Source organism: Plecotus auritus (genome assembly GCF_963455305.1).
Source record: "Plecotus auritus genome assembly, chromosome: 15".
NCBI classification, from domain to species: domain Eukaryota; kingdom Metazoa; phylum Chordata; class Mammalia; order Chiroptera; family Vespertilionidae; genus Plecotus; species Plecotus auritus.
This window is the reverse complement of record NC_137781.1, coordinates 3,457,575-3,474,490: the sequence shown is the minus strand read 5'-3', so window position 1 is coordinate 3,474,490 and position 16,916 is coordinate 3,457,575. Positions and strand designations below refer to the sequence as shown.

At 51.8% G+C, this 16,916-nt stretch overlaps 3 long non-coding RNA genes across 3 annotated transcripts; all 3 read left to right on the top strand.

The window, feature by feature from the left end:
- The first annotated feature begins 3,834 nt into the window (after nt 1-3,834).
- On the top strand, nt 3,835-14,107 carry LOC308239118. The gene is made up of 4 exons (XR_013959690.1): nt 3,835-3,913; nt 4,506-4,638; nt 13,314-13,442; nt 14,034-14,107. It is a non-coding gene; the product is annotated as an uncharacterized lncRNA (long non-coding RNA).
- LOC308239120 lies at nt 5,433-8,658 on the top strand. The gene is made up of 3 exons (XR_013959692.1): nt 5,433-5,508; nt 6,091-6,224; nt 8,551-8,658. It is a non-coding gene; the product is annotated as an uncharacterized lncRNA (long non-coding RNA).
- On the top strand, nt 10,866-12,555 carry LOC308239117. Its single transcript, XR_013959689.1, has 3 exons — nt 10,866-10,993; nt 11,723-11,851; nt 12,442-12,555. It is a non-coding gene; the product is annotated as an uncharacterized lncRNA (long non-coding RNA).
- Nucleotides 14,108-16,916: the final 2,809 nt, after the last annotated feature.

Here is a 16,916-nt window from a genome sequence, read left to right as displayed (position 1 = left end):
AAAATGAGTGAGAACCACACCCGTCGTCGTTCTCATCGGAAACTGAGGTCCAGCACGTTCCGTGTCCTAGGGACAGGAGTGAGGGACAATTTCCCCTTCTCTCATGCGAGCAGGCACCTCCCAGTTTTTTAACATCCAAGTGAATTTCTTTTCTGTTGGTTGCCAGTTGTAAAAACATTTTTTCTTATTTATCTCTGAGAGAGATGGAGAGGGAGAGAATCATCAATGGGGAGAGAGGGTCACTGTTTGGTTGACTGCTGCACGCACCCAACTGGCAGCGGAGGCTGTAGCCTGGTCATGTGCCCTGACTAAGAATGGAACCATGACCTGCTGGTTCTTTGGTTGACGCTCAACCACTGAGCAACACCAGCCTGCCCACAGGGCTTCATTTTTCACATGAGGAGGCCTGTAGCCACCACAGGCATTCATATTTGCAACACACCTGCACACAGGAAGTCACACCTGCCCTCACTTATGCCTCAGGGACAGAAGAAGGGACAGTCAGATGCAAAGCCTACAAAAGGGAAGAGGACCACAGGTATGATACCTGAGGACTTGGGCACATTACTCAAACGCACCTGTGCTTGTGTCCACTTCTCAGGTGGAGCTACAGCACCAGGTTCTGCATTGGCTTAGAAGAGAAGACTGTTGTCTGCATGGATGGCACCAGTTCCCGCGAGTCCCCAAGACGGGTGTCCTAGGTGGCACCTAGACGGGATCCCTCAGGAAGGTAAGTGATGCTCTGCTCCTCGCTCAGCCATTAGCATTTGGGGTTTTAGAGCTGCTGGAGGCGGCTTGTTCGGGTGTCGCAATGGAACATGGGTGTCCCTCCAACACTGCACTGAGTGTTCTCTGCTCAGTTGTGTTACCTCGGTCCTGCAGGTCCTGTAGGACTCTGAGGACATTGCCAAACCCAGTGAGCCACAAGTCCACTTGCTCCATTTTTTACAACGTGCTGGGATCGATGATGATTCCCCCCAAAAAAACCAAACCAACATTCCTTGGAGCTGAACAAAATGAGTGAGAACTACAACCGTCGTCGTTCTCATCGGAAACTGAGGTCCAGCACGTTTAGAGCCCCAGGGAAGGAGGAGTGAGGGACAGCTTCCTTTGTCACACTCATGCACGCACCTCCAGTGCATAAGCACAGCTGCCTGCCTGCCCACCTCATGGTGTCACACACAGTCATGATCACCCTAAGGGATATAGAGACTTGATAGACAGGTTCAGGCTCTACCTGGGGGATATTGGGCGTGGATCTTGTGACCTGAGACCGTGAATGAGATTCTCAAATGTGCATGTGGTTTCTCCTCACTCTCCAGTTGGCGTTGTCATGAGAGGCCTGTTGTCCGCATAGAAGAGGCCACCCCACTCTCTACTTTGGGACTGGAAGTGAACGGATCCTGGAAGAAGTGTTACCCCGCATCTGTCTCATGCCCCCGGGATGCCCGAGAAGGTAAGCATTTTTCTGCCCTAAGGTCAGCCAGTTGGCCAGCATGTGTCTCAACCAAGGCTCTGTGTCCACAACGTGTTGGGATCGATGATGACTCCCTAAAAAAAAACCAAACCAACATTCCTTGGAAAAGCTGAACAAAATGAGTGAGAACCACACCTGTCGTCGTTCTCATCGGAAACTGAGGTCCAGCACGTTCCGTGTCCTAGGGACAGGAGTGAGGGACAGCTTCCCCTTCTCACACACAAGCAGGCACCTCCCAGTTTTTTAACATCCAAGTGAATTTTCTTTCTGTTGGTTGACGGTTGTAAAAACATTTTTTCTTATTTATCTCTGAGAGATGGAGAGGGAGAGAATCATCAATGGGGAGAGAGGGTCACTGTTTGGTTGACTGCTGCACGCACCCAACTGGCAGCGGAGGCTGTAGCCTGGTCATGTGCCCTGACTAAGAATGGTAACATGACCTGCTGGTTCTTTGGTTGACGCTCAACCACTGAGCAACACCAGCCTGCCCACAGGGCTTCATTTTTCACATGAGGAGGCCTGTAGCCACCACAGGCATTCATATTTGCAACACACCTGCACACAGGAAGTCACACCTGCCCTCACTTATGCCTCAGGGACAGAAGAAGGGACAGTCAGATGCAAAGCCTACAAAAGGGAAGAGGACCACAGGTATGATACCTGAGGACTTGGGCACATTACTCAAACGCACCTGTGCTTGTGTCCACTTCTCAGGTGGAGCTACAGCACCAGGTTCTGCATTGGCTTAGAAGAGAAGACTGTTGTCTGCATGGATGGCACCAGTTCCCGCGAGTCCCCAAGACGGGTGTCCTAGGTGGCACCTAGACGGGATCCCTCAGGAAGGTAAGTGATGCTCTGCTCCTCGCTCAGCCATTAGCATTTGGGGTTTTAGAGCTGCTGGAGGCGGCTTGTTCGGGTGTCGCAATGGAACATGGGTGTCCCTCCAACACTGCACTGAGTGTTCTCTGCTCAGTTGTGTTACCTCGGTCCTGCAGGTCCTGTAGGACTCTGAGGACATTGCCAAACCCAGTGAGCCACAAGTCCACTTGCTCCATTTTTTACAACGTGCTGGGATCGATGATGATTCCCCCCAAAAAAACCAAACCAACATTCCTTGGAGCTGAACAAAATGAGTGAGAACTACAACCGTCGTCGTTCTCATCGGAAACTGAGGTCCAGCACGTTTAGAGCCCCAGGGAAGGAGGAGTGAGGGACAGCTTCCTTTGTCACACTCATGCACGCACCTCCAGTGCATAAGCACAGCTGCCTGCCTGCCCACCTCATGGTGTCACACACAGTCATGATCACCCTAAGGGATATAGAGACTTGATAGACAGGTTCAGGCTCTACCTGGGGGATATTGGGCGTGGATCTTGTGACCTGAGACCGTGAATGAGATTCTCAAATGTGCATGTGGTTTCTCCTCACTCTCCAGTTGGCGTCGTCATTGGAGGTCTGTTGTCCGCGTAGAAGAGACCACCTCACTCTCTACTTTGGGACTGGAAGTGAACGGATCCTTGAAGAAGTGTTACCCCGCATCTGTCTCATGCCCCCGGGGTGCCCGAGAAGGTAAGCATTTTTCTGCCCTAAGGTCAGCCATTTGGCCAGCATGTGCCTCAACCAAGGCTCTTTATCTACAACGTGTTGGGATCGATGATGACTCCCTAAAAAAAAAACCAAACCAACATTCCTTGGAAAAGCTGAACAAAATGAGTGAGAACTACAACCGTCGTCGTTCTCATCGGAAACTGAGGTCCAGCACGTTCCGTATCCTAGGGACAGGAGTGAGGGACAACTTCCCCTTCTCACACGCAAGCAGGCACCTCCCAGAGTTTTAGCAGCTGAGAGGATGTCCTTGGTGTTGATTGCCACTTTTTAAAAAATATTTTTATTGATTTTAGAGAGGAATGGAGACAGATAGAGAAACATCAAAGATGAGAGAGAATCACTGATTGGTTGCCTGCTTCACACCCCCAAATGGCAGCCAATGCTGCAGCCTGGTCATGTGCCCTGACTAAGAATGGAACCATGACCTCCTGGTTCACTGGTCGACGCTCAACTGCTGAGCCAAACCAGCCTCCCCACAGGGCTTCATTTTCACGTGAGGAGACCTGTAGCCACAACATGCATCCAAATTTGCAACCCACCTGCACACACAAAATCACACCTGCCCTCACTCATGCCTCAGGGACAGGAGAAGGGACAGTCAGATTCAAGGCCTACGAAAGGGAAGAAGAGGACAGGGATGTTACCTGAGGGCCTGGGCACATTACTCAAACGCACCTGTGCTTTGTGTCCACTTCTCAGGTGGAGCTGCAGCGCCAGGTTCTGCATCGGTCAAGGAGAGAAGACTGTATACTGCTTGGAACGCCCGAGTTCCTGGGAGTCCCAAAGACAGGTGGTCTGAGTGGCGCCTAGCCAGGATCCCTGAGGAAGGTAAGCAATGCTCTGCTCGTCGCTCAGCCATTAGCTAGGGGTATTGGAACTGCTCGAGGCAGCTTGTTTGGGTGTCCCAATGGGACACGGGTGTCCCTCCAATACTGGACCGAGTGTTCCGTGTCCAGTGGTGGGACCTGGGTCCTGCAGGTCCTGTAGGACTCTGAGGGCATTGCCCCACCCAATGAGCCACAAGTCTGCTTACTCCATTTTTTAGAACATGCTGGGATCAATGATGATTCCCCCCAAAAAAACCAAACCAACATTCCTTGGAGCTGAACAAAATGAGTGAGAACTCATACCGTCGTCGTTCTCATCGGAAACTGAGGTCCAGCACGTTCAGAGCCCCAGGGAGAGGAGGAGTGAGGGACAGCTTGCCTTTTCACACTCATGCTCGCACCTCCAGGGCATAAGCGCAGCTGCCTGCCTGCCCACCTCATAGTGTCGCATACGGCCATGAACACCCCTAAGGGATAGAGGGACTTGACAGACAGGGTCAGGCTCTACAGGGCGAAAGGTTGGCATGGATCTTGTGACCTGAGACCGTGAATGAGTTTCTCAAATGTGCATGTGGTTTCTCCTCACTCTCCAGGTGGCATCGTCATGAGAAGTCTGTTGTCCATGAAGAATAGACCACCTAGCTCTCTACTTTGGGGTTGGACGTGGCGGATCCTGGAAGAAGTGTAACCCCGGATCTGCCATATGGCCTCGGGGCGCTAAAGAAGGTAAGCATTTCCCTGCCCCAAATTCAGCCATTTGGCCCGCATGTGTCTGAACCAAGGCTCTGTGTCCACAACGTGTTGGGATCGATGATGACTCCCTAAAAAAAAAACCAAACCAACATTCCTTGGAAAAGCTGAACAAAATGAGTGAGAACCACACCCGTCGTCGTTCTCATCGGAAACTGAGGTCCAGCACGTTCCGTGTCCTAGGGACAGGAGTGAGGGACAGCTTCCCCTTCTCTCATGCGAGCAGGCACCTCCCAGTGTTTTAACATCCAATTGAATTTCTTTCCTGTTGGTTGCCAGTTGTAAAAATATTTTTTCTTATTTATCTCTGAGAGAGATGGAGAGGGACAGAATCATCAATGGGGAGAGAGGGTCACTGTTTGGTTGACTGCTGCATGCACCCAACTGGCAGCGGAGGCTGTAGCCTGGTCATGTGCCCTGACTAAGAATGGAACCATGACCTGCTGGTTCTTTGGTTTTCGCTCAACCACTGAGCAACACCAGCCTGCCCACAGGACTTCATTTTTCACATGAGGAGGCCTGTAGCCACCACAGGCATTCATATTTGCAACACACAACTGCACACAGGAAGTCACACCTGCCCTCACTTATGCCTCAGGGACAGGAGAAGGGACAGTCAGATGCAAAGCCTTCAAAAGGGAAGAGGACCACAGGTATGATACCTGAGGACATGGGCACATTACTCAAACGCACCTGTGCTTTGTGTCCACTTCTCAGGTGGAGCTACAGCACCAGGTTCTGCATTGGCCAAGAAGAGAAGACTGTTGTCTGCCTGGATGGCACCAGTTCCCGCGAGTCCCCAAGACGGGTGTCCTAAGTGGCACCTAGACGGGATCCCTCAGGAAGGTAAGTGATGCTCAGCCATTAGCATTTGGGGTTTTAGAGCTGCTGGAGGCGGCTTGTTCGGGTGTCGCAATGAGACATGGGTGTCCCTCCAACACTGCACTGAGTGTTCTCTGCTCAGTGGTGCTACCTCGGTCCTGCAGGTCCTATAGGACTCTGAGGACATTGCCCAACCCAGTGAGCCACAAGTCCACTTGCTCCATTTTTTACAACGTGCTGGGATCGATGATGATTCCCCCCAAAAAAACCAAACCAACATTCCTTGGAGCTGAACAAAATGAGTGAGAACTCATACCGTCGTCGTTCTCATCGGAAACTGAGGTCCAGCACGTTAAGAGCCTCAGGGACAGGAGGAGTGAGGGACCGCTTGCCTTTTCACACTCATGCACGCACCTCCAGGGCATAAGCGCAGCTGCCTGCCTGCCCACCTAATAGTGTCACATACGGCCATGATCACCCCTAAGGGATAGAGGGACTTGACAGACAGGGTCAGGCTCTACAGGGCGAAAGGTTGGCGTTGATCTTGTGACCTGAGAGCGTGAATGAGATTCTCAAATGTGCATGTGGTTTCTCCTCACTCTCCAGTTGGCGTTGTCATGAGAGGCCTGTTGTCCGCATAGAAGAGGCCACCTCACTCTCTACTTTGGGACTGGAAGTGAACGGATCCTGGAAGAAGTGTTACCCCGCATCTGTCTCATGCCCCCGGGATGCCCGAGAAGGTAAGCATTTTTCTGCCCTAAGGTCAGCCAGTTGGCCAGCATGTGTCTCAACCAAGGCTCTGTGTCCACAACGTGTTGGGATCGATGATGACTCCCTAAAAAAAAACCAAACCAACATTCCTTGGAAAAGCTGAACAAAATGAGTGAGAACCACACCTGTCGTCGTTCTCATCGGAAACTGAGGTCCAGCACGTTCCGTGTCCTAGGGACAGGAGTGAGGGACAGCTTCCCCTTCTCACACACAAGCAGGCACCTCCCAGTTTTTTAACATCCAAGTGAATTTTCTTTCTGTTGGTTGACGGTTGTAAAAACATTTTTTCTTATTTATCTCTGAGAGATGGAGAGGGAGAGAATCATCAATGGTGAGAGAGGATCACTGTTTGGTTGACTGCTGCACGCCCCAACTGTCAGCGGAGACTATAGCCTGGTCATGTGCCCTGACTAAGAATGGAACCATGACCTCCTGGTTCATTGTTTGACGCTCAACCACTGAGCAACACCAGCCTACCCACAGGGCTTCATTTTTCACATGAGGAGGCCTGTAGCCACCACAGGCATCCATATTTGCAACACACCTGCACACAGGAAGTCACACCTGCCCTCACTTATGCCTCAGGGACAGGAGAAGGGACAGTCAGATGCAAAGCCTACAAAAGGGAAGAGCACGACAGGGATGTTACCTGAGGGCCTGGGCACATTACTCAAACGCACCTGTGCTTTGTGTTCACTTCTCAGGTGGAGCTGCAGTGCCAGGTTCTGCATTGGCCAAGAAGAGAAGACTGTTGTCTGCCTGGATGGCACCAGTTCCCGCGAGTCCCCAAGACGGGTGTCCTAAGTGGCACCTAGACGGGATCCCTCAGGAAGGTAAGTGATGCTCTGCTCCTCGCTCAGCCATTAGCATTTGGGGTTTTGGAGCTGCTGGAGGCGGCTTGTTCGGGTGTCGCAATGGGACATGGGTGTCCCTCCAACACTGCACTGAGTGTTCTCTGCTCGTGGTGGTACCTCGGTCCTGCAGGTCCTGTAGCACTCTGAGGACATTGCCCGACCCAGTGAGCCACAAGTCCACTTGCTCCATTTTTTAGAACGTGCTGGGATTGATGATGATTCCCCCCCAAAAAAACAAACCAACATTCCTTGGAGCTGAACAAAATGAGTGAGAACTACAACCATTGTCGTTCTCATCGGAAACTGAGGTCCAGCACGTTTAGAGCCCCAGGGAAGGAGGAGTGAGGGACAGCTTCCTTTGTCACACTCATGCACGCACCTCCAGTGCATAAGCACAGCTGCCTGCCTGCCCACCTCATGGTGTCACACACAGTCATGATCACCCTAAGGGTTAGAGGGACTTGATAGACAGGTTCAGGCTCTACCTGGGGGATATTGGGCGTGGATCTTGTGACCTGAGACCGTGAATGAGATTCTCAAATGTGCATGTGGTTTCTCCTCACTCTCCAGTTGGCGTCGTCATGAGAGGTCTGTTGTCTGCGTAGAAGAGACCACCTCACTCTCTACTTTGGGACTGGAAGTGAACGGATCCTTGAAGAAGTGTTACCCCGCATCTGTCTCATGCCCCCCGGATGCCCGAGAAGGTAAGCATTTTTCTGCCCTAAGGTCAGCCAGTTGGCCAGCATGTGTCTCAACCAAGGCTCTTTATCTACAACGTGTTGGGATCGATGATGACTCCCTAAAAAAAAAACCAAACCAACATTCCTTGGAAAAGCTGAACAAAATGAGTGAGAACTACAACCGTCGTCGTTCTCATCGGAAACTGAGGTCCAGCACGTTCCGTATCCTAGGGACAGGAGTGAGGGACAACTTCCCCTTCTCACACGCAAGCAGGCACCTCCCAGTGCTTTAGCAGCTGAGAGGATGTCCTTGGTGTTGATTGCCAGTTTTTAAAAAATATTTTTATTGATTTTAGAGAGGAAGGGAGACAGATAGAGAAACATCAAAGATGAGAGAGAATCACTGATTAGTTGCCTGTTGCACACCCCCAAATGGCAGCAATGCTGCAGCCTGGTCATGTACCCTGACTAAGAATGGAACCATGACCTCCAGGTTCAGTGGTCGACGCTCAACTGCTGAGCCAAACCAGCCTGCCCACAGGGCTTCATTTTCACATGAGGAGACCTGTAGCCACAACATGCATCCAAATTTGCAACCCACCTGCACACACAAAATCACACCTGCCCTCACTCATGCCTCAGGGACAGGAGAAGGGACAGTCAGATTCAAGGCCTACGAAAGGGAAGAAGAGGACAGGGATGTTACCTAAGGGCCTGGGCACATTACTCAAACGCACCTGTGCTTTGTGTCCACTTCTCAGGTGGAGCTGCAGCGCCAGGTTCTGCATCGGCCAAGAAGAGAAGACTGTTGACTGCCTGGAACGCCCGAGTTCCCGGGAGTCCCCAAGACGGGTGGTCTGAGTGGCGCCTAGCCAGGATCCCTGAGGAAGGTAAACAATGCTGTGCTCGTCGCTCAGCCATTAGCTTGGGGTATTGGAGCTGCTCGAGGCGGCTTGTTTGGGTGTCCCAATGGGACACGGGTGTCCCTCCAATACTGGACCGAGTGTTCCCTGTCCAGTGGTGGGACCTGGGTCTTGCAGGTCCTGTGGTACTCTGAGGGCATTGCCCCACCCAATGAGCCACAAGTCTGCTTGCTCCATTTTTTACAACGTGCTGGGATCGATGATGATTCCCCCCAAAAAAACCAAACCAACATTCCTTGGAGCTGAACAAAATGAGTGAGAACTCATACCGTCGTCGTTCTCATCGGAAACTGAGGTCCAGCACGTTAAGAGCCTCAGGGACAGGAGGAGTGAGGGACCGCTTGCCTTTTCACACTCATGCACGCACCTCCAGGGCATAAGCGCAGCTGCCTGCCTGCCCACCTAATAGTGTCACATACGGCCATGATCACCCCTAAGGGATAGAGGGACTTGACAGACAGGGTCAGGCTCTACAGGGTGAAAGGTTGGCGTTGATCTTGTGACCTGAGAGCGTGAATGAGATTCTCAAATGTGCATGTGGTTTCTCCTCACTCTCCAGTTGGCGTTGTCATGAGAGGCCTGTTGTTCGCATAGAAGAGACCACCTCACTCTCTACTTTTGGACTGGAAGTGAACGGATCCTGGAAGAAGTGTTACCCCGCCTCTGTCTCATGCCCCCGGGATGCCCGAGAAGGTAAGCATTTTTCTGCCCTGAGGTCAGCCAGTTGGCCAGCATGTGTCTCAACCAAGGCTCTGTGTCCACAACGTGTTGGGATCGATGATGATTCCCTAAAAAAAAAAACCAAACCAACATTCCTTGGAAAAGCTGAACAAAATGAGTGAGAACCACACCCGTCGTTCTCATCGGAAACTGAGGTCCAGCACATTCCGTGTCCTAGGGGCAGGAGTGAGGGACAGCTTCCCCTTCTCACACGCAAGCAGGCACCTCCCAGTTTTTTAACATCCATGTGAATTTCATTTCTGTTGGTTGCCAGTTGTAAAAACATTTTTTCTTATTTATCTCTGAGAGAGATGGAGAGGGAGAGAATCATCAATGGTGAGAGAGGGTCACTGTTTGGTTGACTGCTGCACGCCCCCAACTGGCAGCCGAGGCTGTAGCCTGGTCATGTGCACTGACTAAGAAAGGAACCATGACCTCCTGGTCATTGGTTGACGCTCAACCACTGAGCAACACCAGCCTGCCACAGGGCTTCATTTTTCACATGAGGAGGCCTGTAGCCACCACAGGCATCCATATTTGCAACACACCTGCACACAGGAAGTCACACCTGCCCTCACTTATGCCTCAGGGACAGGAGAATGGACAGTCAGATACAAAGCCTACAAATGAGAAGGGGAGGACAGAGATCTTACCTGAGGGCCTGGGCACATTACTCAAACACACCTGTGCTTTGTGTCCACTTCTCAGGTGGAGCTGCAGTGTCAGGTTTTGCATTGGCCAAGAAGAGAAGACTGTTGTCTGCCTGGATCGCCCGAGTTCCCGCGAGTCCTCAAGACGGGTGGCCTGAGTGGCGCCTAGCCGGAATCCCTCAGGAAGGTAAGCGATGCTCTGCTCCTGGCACCCATTAGCTTGGGGTATTGATGCTGTTGGAGGCGGCTTGTTTGGGTGTCCCGATGGGACACTGGTGTCACTCCAACACTGGACTGAGTGTTCCCTGCTTAGTGGTGGCACCTGGGTTCTGCAGGTCCTGTAGGACTCTGAGGGCATTGCCCCACCCCATGAGCCACAAGTCTGCTTGCTCCATTTTTCAGAACGTGCTGGGATCGATGATGATTCCCCCCAAAAAAACCAAACCAACATTCCTTGGAGCTGAACAAAATGAGTGAGAACTCATACCGTCGTCGTTCTCATCGGAAACTGGGGTCCAGCACGTTCAGAGCCCCAGGGACAGGAGGAGTGAGGGACAGCTTGCCTTTTCACACTCATGCACACACCTCCAGGGCATAAGTGCAGCTTCTTGCCTGCCCAGCTCATGGTGTCACACACGGCCATGATCAGCCATAAGGGATAGAGGGACTTGATAGACAGGGTCAGGCTATACCGGGCGAAAGGTTGGCGTACATCTTGTGACCTGAGAGCGTGAATGAGCTTCTCAAATGTGCATGTGGTTTCTCCTCACTCTCCAGGTGGCGTGGTCATGAGAGGTCTGTTGTCCTTGAAGAATAGACCACCTAGCTCTCTACTTTGGTGTTGGACGTGGGCGGATCCTGGAAGAAGTGTTACCCTGGGTCTGCCTGATGCCCTCGGCGCGCTCGAGAAGGTAAGCCTTTCCCTGCCCCCAGGTTAACCAATTGGCCAGCATGTGTCTAAACCAAGGCTCTGTGTCCATAACGTGTTGGGATCGATGATGACTCCCTAAAAAAAAAACCAAACCAACATTCCTTGGAAAAGCTGAACAAAATGAGTGAGAACTACACCCGTCGTCGTTCTCATCGGAAAATGAGGTCCAGCACGTTCCGTGTCCTAGGGACAGGAGTGAGGGACAGCTTCCCCTTCTCACACGCAAGCTGGCACCTCCCAGTGTTATAGCAGCTGAGAGGATGTCCTTGGTGTTGATTGCCACTTTTTAAAAAATATTTTTATTGATTTTAGAGAGGAAGGGAGACAGATAGAGAAACATCAAAGGTGAGAGAGAATCACTGATTGGTTGCCTGCTCTACACCCCCAAATAGCAGCCAATGCTGCAGCCTGGGCATGAGTCCTGCTAAGAATGGAACCATGACCTCCTGGTTCCGTGGTCGACGCTCTACTGCTGAGCCAAACCAGCCTGCCCACAGGACTTCATTTTTCACATGAGGAGGCCTGTAGCCACCAGAGGCATCCATATTTGCAACCCACCTGCATACACAAAATCACACCTGCCCTCACTTATGCCTCATGGACAGGAGAAGGGTAGTCAGATTCAAGGCCTACAAAAGGGAAGAAGAGGACAGGGATGTTACCTGGGCACATTACTCAAACGCACCTGTGCTTTGTGTCCACTTCTCAGGTGGAGCTGCAGCACCAGGTTCTGCATCGGCCAAGAAGAGAAGAGTGTTGTCTGCCTGGATGACCCAAGTTCCCGGGAGTCCCCAAGACGGGTGGTCTGAATGGCGCCAAGCCAGTATCCCTCAGGAAGGTAAGCGATGCTCTGCTCCTCGCTCAGCCATTAACTTGGGGTATTGGAGCTGCTCGAGGCGGCTTGTTTGGGTGTCCCAATGGGACACGGGTGTCACTCCAACACTGGACTGAGTGTTCCCTGCTCAGTGGTGGGATCTTAGCCCTGCAAGTCCTGTAGGAGTTTGAGGGCATTGCTCACCCCATGAGCCACAAGTCCGATTGCTCCATTTTTTAGAACGTGCTGGGATCGATGATGATTCCCCCCAAAAAAAGCAAACCAACATTCCTTGGAGCTGAACAAAATGAGTGAGAACTACAACCGTCGTCGTTCTCATCAGAAACTGAGGTCCAGCACGTTCAGAGCCCCAGGGACAGAAGGAGTGAGGGACAGCTTCCTTTGTCACACTCATGCACGCACCTTCAGGCATAAGCGCAGCTACCTGCCTGCCCACCTCAGGGTGTCACACATGACCGTGATCACCCCAAAGGGATAGAGGGACTTGATAGACACGTTCAGGCTCTACCTGGGGGATATTTGGCATGGATCTTGTGACCTGAGAGCGTGAATGAGTTTCTCAAATGTGCATGTGGTTTCTCCTCACTCCCCAGGTGGCGTTGTCACGAGAGTTCTGTTGTCCTTGCAGAATAGACCACCTCGCTCTCTACCTGGTTTTGAACGTGGGCGGATTCTGGAAGAAGTGTTACCCTGGGTCTGCCTCATGCCCCCGTGGTGTTTGAGAAGGTAAGCCTTTTTTTGCCCTAAGTTCAGCCATTTGGCCAGCAGGTGTCTGAACCAAGGCTCTGTGTCCACAACGTGTTGGGATCGATGATGACTCCCTAAAAAAAAAACCAAACCAACATTCCTTGGAAAAGCTGAACAAAATGAGTGAGAACTACAACCGTCGTCGTTCTCATCGGAAACTGAGGTCCAGCACGTTCCGTATCCTAGGGACAGGAGTGAGGGACAGCTTCCCCTTCTCACACACAAGGAGGCACCTCCTACTGTTTTAACAGCTAAGAGGATGTCCTTGATGTTGATTGCCAGTTTTTTAAAAATATTTTTATTGATTTTAGAGAGGAAGGGAGAGAGATAGAGAAACATCAAAGATGAGAGAGAATCACTGATTGGTTGCCTGCTGCACACCCCCAAATGGCAGCCAATGCTGCAGCCTGGTCATGTGCCCTGACTAAGAATGGAACCATGACGTCCTGGTTCATTGGTCGACGCTCAACCACTGAGCCACACCAGCCTGCCCACGGGGCTTCATTTTTCACATGAGGAGGCCTGTAGCCACCACAGGCATCCGTTTTTGCAACCCACCTGCACACCGGAAGTCGCACCTGCCCTCACTTCTGCCTCAGGGACAGGAGAAGGGACAGTCAGATGCAAAGCCTACAAAAGGGAAGAGGAGAACAGGGATGTTAGCTGGGGGCCTGGGCACATTATTAAAACGCACCTCTGCTTTGTGTCCACTTCTCAGGTGGAGCTGCAGCACCAAGTTCTGCATCGGCCAAGAAGAGAAGACTGTTGTCTGCCTGGAAAGCCCAAGTTCCCACGAGTCCCCAAGACGGGTGGCCTGAGTGGCGCCTAGCCGGGATCCCTAACGAAGGTAAGCGATGTTCTGCACCTCGCTCAGCCATCAGCATTTGGGGTATTGGAGCTGTTGGAGGCGCTTGTTTGGGTGTCCTGATGGGACACGAGTGGCACTAGAACACTAGAATTACTGTTCCCTACTCAGTGGTGGCACTGTGTCCTGCAGGTCCTGTAGGACTCTGAGGGCATTGCCCCACCCAATGAGCCACAAGTCTGCTTGCTCCATTTTTCAGAACGTGCTGGGATCGATGATGATTCCCCCCAAAAAAACCAAACCAACATTCCTTGGAGCTGAACAAAATGAGTGAGAACTACAACCGTCGTCGTTCTCATCGGAAACTGAGGTCCAGCACGTTCAGAGCCCCAGGGACAGGAGGAGTGAGGGACAGCTTCCTTTGTCACATTCATGCACGCACCTCCAGGCATAAGCGCAGCTACCTGCCTGCCCACCTCAGGGTGTCACACATGACCGTGATCACCCCAAAGGGATAGAGGGACTTGATAGACACGTTCAGGCTCTACCTGGGGGATATTTGGCATGGATCTTGTGACCTGAGAGCGTGAATGAGTTTCTCAAATGTGCATGTGGTTTCTCCTCACTCCCCAGGTGGCGTCGTCACGAGAGTTCTGTTGTCCTTGCAGAATAGACCACCTCGCTCTCTACCTGGGTTTGAACGTGGGCGGATTCTGGAAGAAGTGTTACCCTGGGTCTGCCTCATGCCCCCGTGGTGTTTGAGAAGGTAAGCCTTTTTTTTGCCCTAAGTTCAGCCATTTGGCCAGCAGGTGTCTGAACTAAGGCTCTGTGTCCACAACGTGTTGGGATCGATGATGACTCCCTAAAAAAAAAACCAAACCAACATTCCTTGGAAAAGCTGAACAAAATGAGTGAGAACTACACCCGTCGTCGTTCTCATCGGAAACTGAGGTCCAGCACGTTCCGTATCCTAGGGACAGGATTGAGGGACAGCTTCCCCTTCTCACACGCAAGGAGGCACCTGCTACTGTTTTAACAGCTAAGCGGATGTCCTTGATGTTGATTGCCAGTTTTTTAAAAATATTTTTATTGATTTTAGAGAGGAAGGGAGAGAGATAGAGAAACATCAAAGATGAGAGAGAATCACTGATTGGTTGCCTGCTGCACACCCCCAAATGGCAGCCAATGCTGCAGCCTGGTCATGTGCCCTAAGAATGGAACCATGACGTCCTGGTTCATTGGTCGACGCTCAACCACTGAGCCACACCAGCCTGCCCACGGGGCTTCATTTTTCACATGAGGAGGCCTGTAGCCACCACAGGCATCCGTTTTTGCAACCCACCTGCACACCGGAAGTCGCACCTGCCCTCACTTCTGCCTCAGGGACAGGAGAAGGGACAGTCAGATGCAAAGCCTACAAAAGGGAAGAGGAGAACAGGGATGTTAGCTGGGGGCCTGGGCACATTATTAAAACGCACCTCTGCTTTGTGTCCACTTCTCAGGTGGAGCTGCAGCACCAAGTTCTGCATCGGCCAAGAAGAGAAGACTGTTGTCTGCCTGGAAAGCCCAAGTTCCCACGAGTCCCCAAGACGGGTGGCCTGAGTGGCGCCTAGCCGGGATCCCTAACGAAGGTAAGCGATGTTCTGCACCTCGCTCAGCCATCAGCATTTGGGGTATTGGAGCTGTTGGAGGCGCTTGTTTGGGTGTCCTGATGGGACACGAGTGGCACTAGAACACTAGAATTACTGTTCCCTACTCAGTGGTGGCACCTGTGTCCTGCAGGTCCTGTAGGACTCTGAGGGCATTGCCCCACCCAATGAGCCACAAGTCTGCTTGCTCCATTTTTCAGAACGTGCTGGGATCGATGATGATTCCCCCCAAAAAAACCAAACCAACATTCCTTGGAGCTGAACAAAATGAGTGAGAACTACAACCGTCGTCGTTCTCATCGGAAACTGAGGTCCAGCACGTTCAGAGCCCCAGGGACAGGAGGAGTGAGGGACAGCTTCCTTTGTTACATTCATGCACGCACCTCCAGGCATAAGCGCAGCTACCTGCCTGCCCACCTCAGGGTGTCACACATGACCGTGATCACCCCAAAGGGATAGAGGGACTTGATAGACACGTTCAGGCTCTACCTGGGGGATATTTGGCATGGATCTTGTGACCTGAGAGCGTGAATGAGTTTCTCAAATGTGCATGTGGTTTCTCCTCACTCCCCAGGTGGCGTCGTCACGAGAGTTCTGTTGTCCTTGCAGAATAGACCACCTCGCTCTCTACCTGGGTTTGAACGTGGGCGGATTCTGGAAGAAGTGTTACCCTGGGTCTGCCTCATGCCCCCGTGGTGTTTGAGAAGGTAAGCCTTTTTTTTGCCCTAAGTTCAGCCATTTGGCCAGCAGGTGTCTGAACTAAGGCTCTGTGTCCACAACGTGTTGGGATCGATGATGACTCCCTAAAAAAAAAACCAAACCAACATTCCTTGGAAAAGCTGAACAAAATGAGTGAGAACTACACCCGTCGTCGTTCTCATCGGAAACTGAGGTCCAGCACGTTCCGTATCCTAGGGACAGGATTGAGGGACAGCTTCCCCTTCTCACACGCAAGGAGGCACCTGCTACTGTTTTAACAGCTAAGCGGATGTCCTTGATGTTGATTGCCAGTTTTTTAAAAATATTTTTATTGATTTTAGAGAGGAAGGGAGAGAGATAGAGAAACATCAAAGATGAGAGAGAATCACTGATTGGTTGCCTGCTGCACACCCCCAAATGGCAGCCAATGCTGCAGCCTGGTCATGTGCCCTGACTAAGAATGGAACCATGACGTCCTGGTTCATTGGTCGACGCTCAACCACTGAGCCACACCAGCCTGCCCACGGGGCTTCATTTTTCACATGAGGAGGCCTGTAGCCACCACAGGCATCCGTTTTTGCAACCCACCTGCACACCGGAAGTCGCACCTGCCCTCACTTCTGCCTCAGGGACAGGAGAAGGGACAGTCAGATGCAAAGCCTACAAAAGGGAAGAGGATAACAGGGATGTTAGCTGGGGGCCTGGGCACATTATTAAACACACCTGTGCTTTGTGTCCACTTCTCAGGTGGAGCTGCAGCACCAAGTTCTGCATCGGCCAAGAAGAGAAGACTGTTGTCTGCCTGGAAACCCAAGTTCCCACTAGTCCCCAAGACGGGTGGCTTGAGTGGCGCCTAGCCGGGATCCCTAAGGAAGGTAAGCGATGTTCTGCTCCTCGCTCAGCCATTAGCATTTGGGGTATTGGAGCTGTTGGAGGCGCTTGTTTGGGTGTCCCGATGGGACACGAGTGTCACTAGAACACTGGAATTACTGTTCCCTACTCAGTGGTGGCACCTGTGTCCTGCAGGTCCTGTAGGACTCTGAGGGCATTGCCCCACCCAATGAGCCACAAGTCTGCTTGCTCCATTTTTCAGAACGTGCTGGGATCGATGATGATTCCCCCCAAAAAAACCAAACCAACATTCCTTGGAGCTGAACAAAATGAGTGA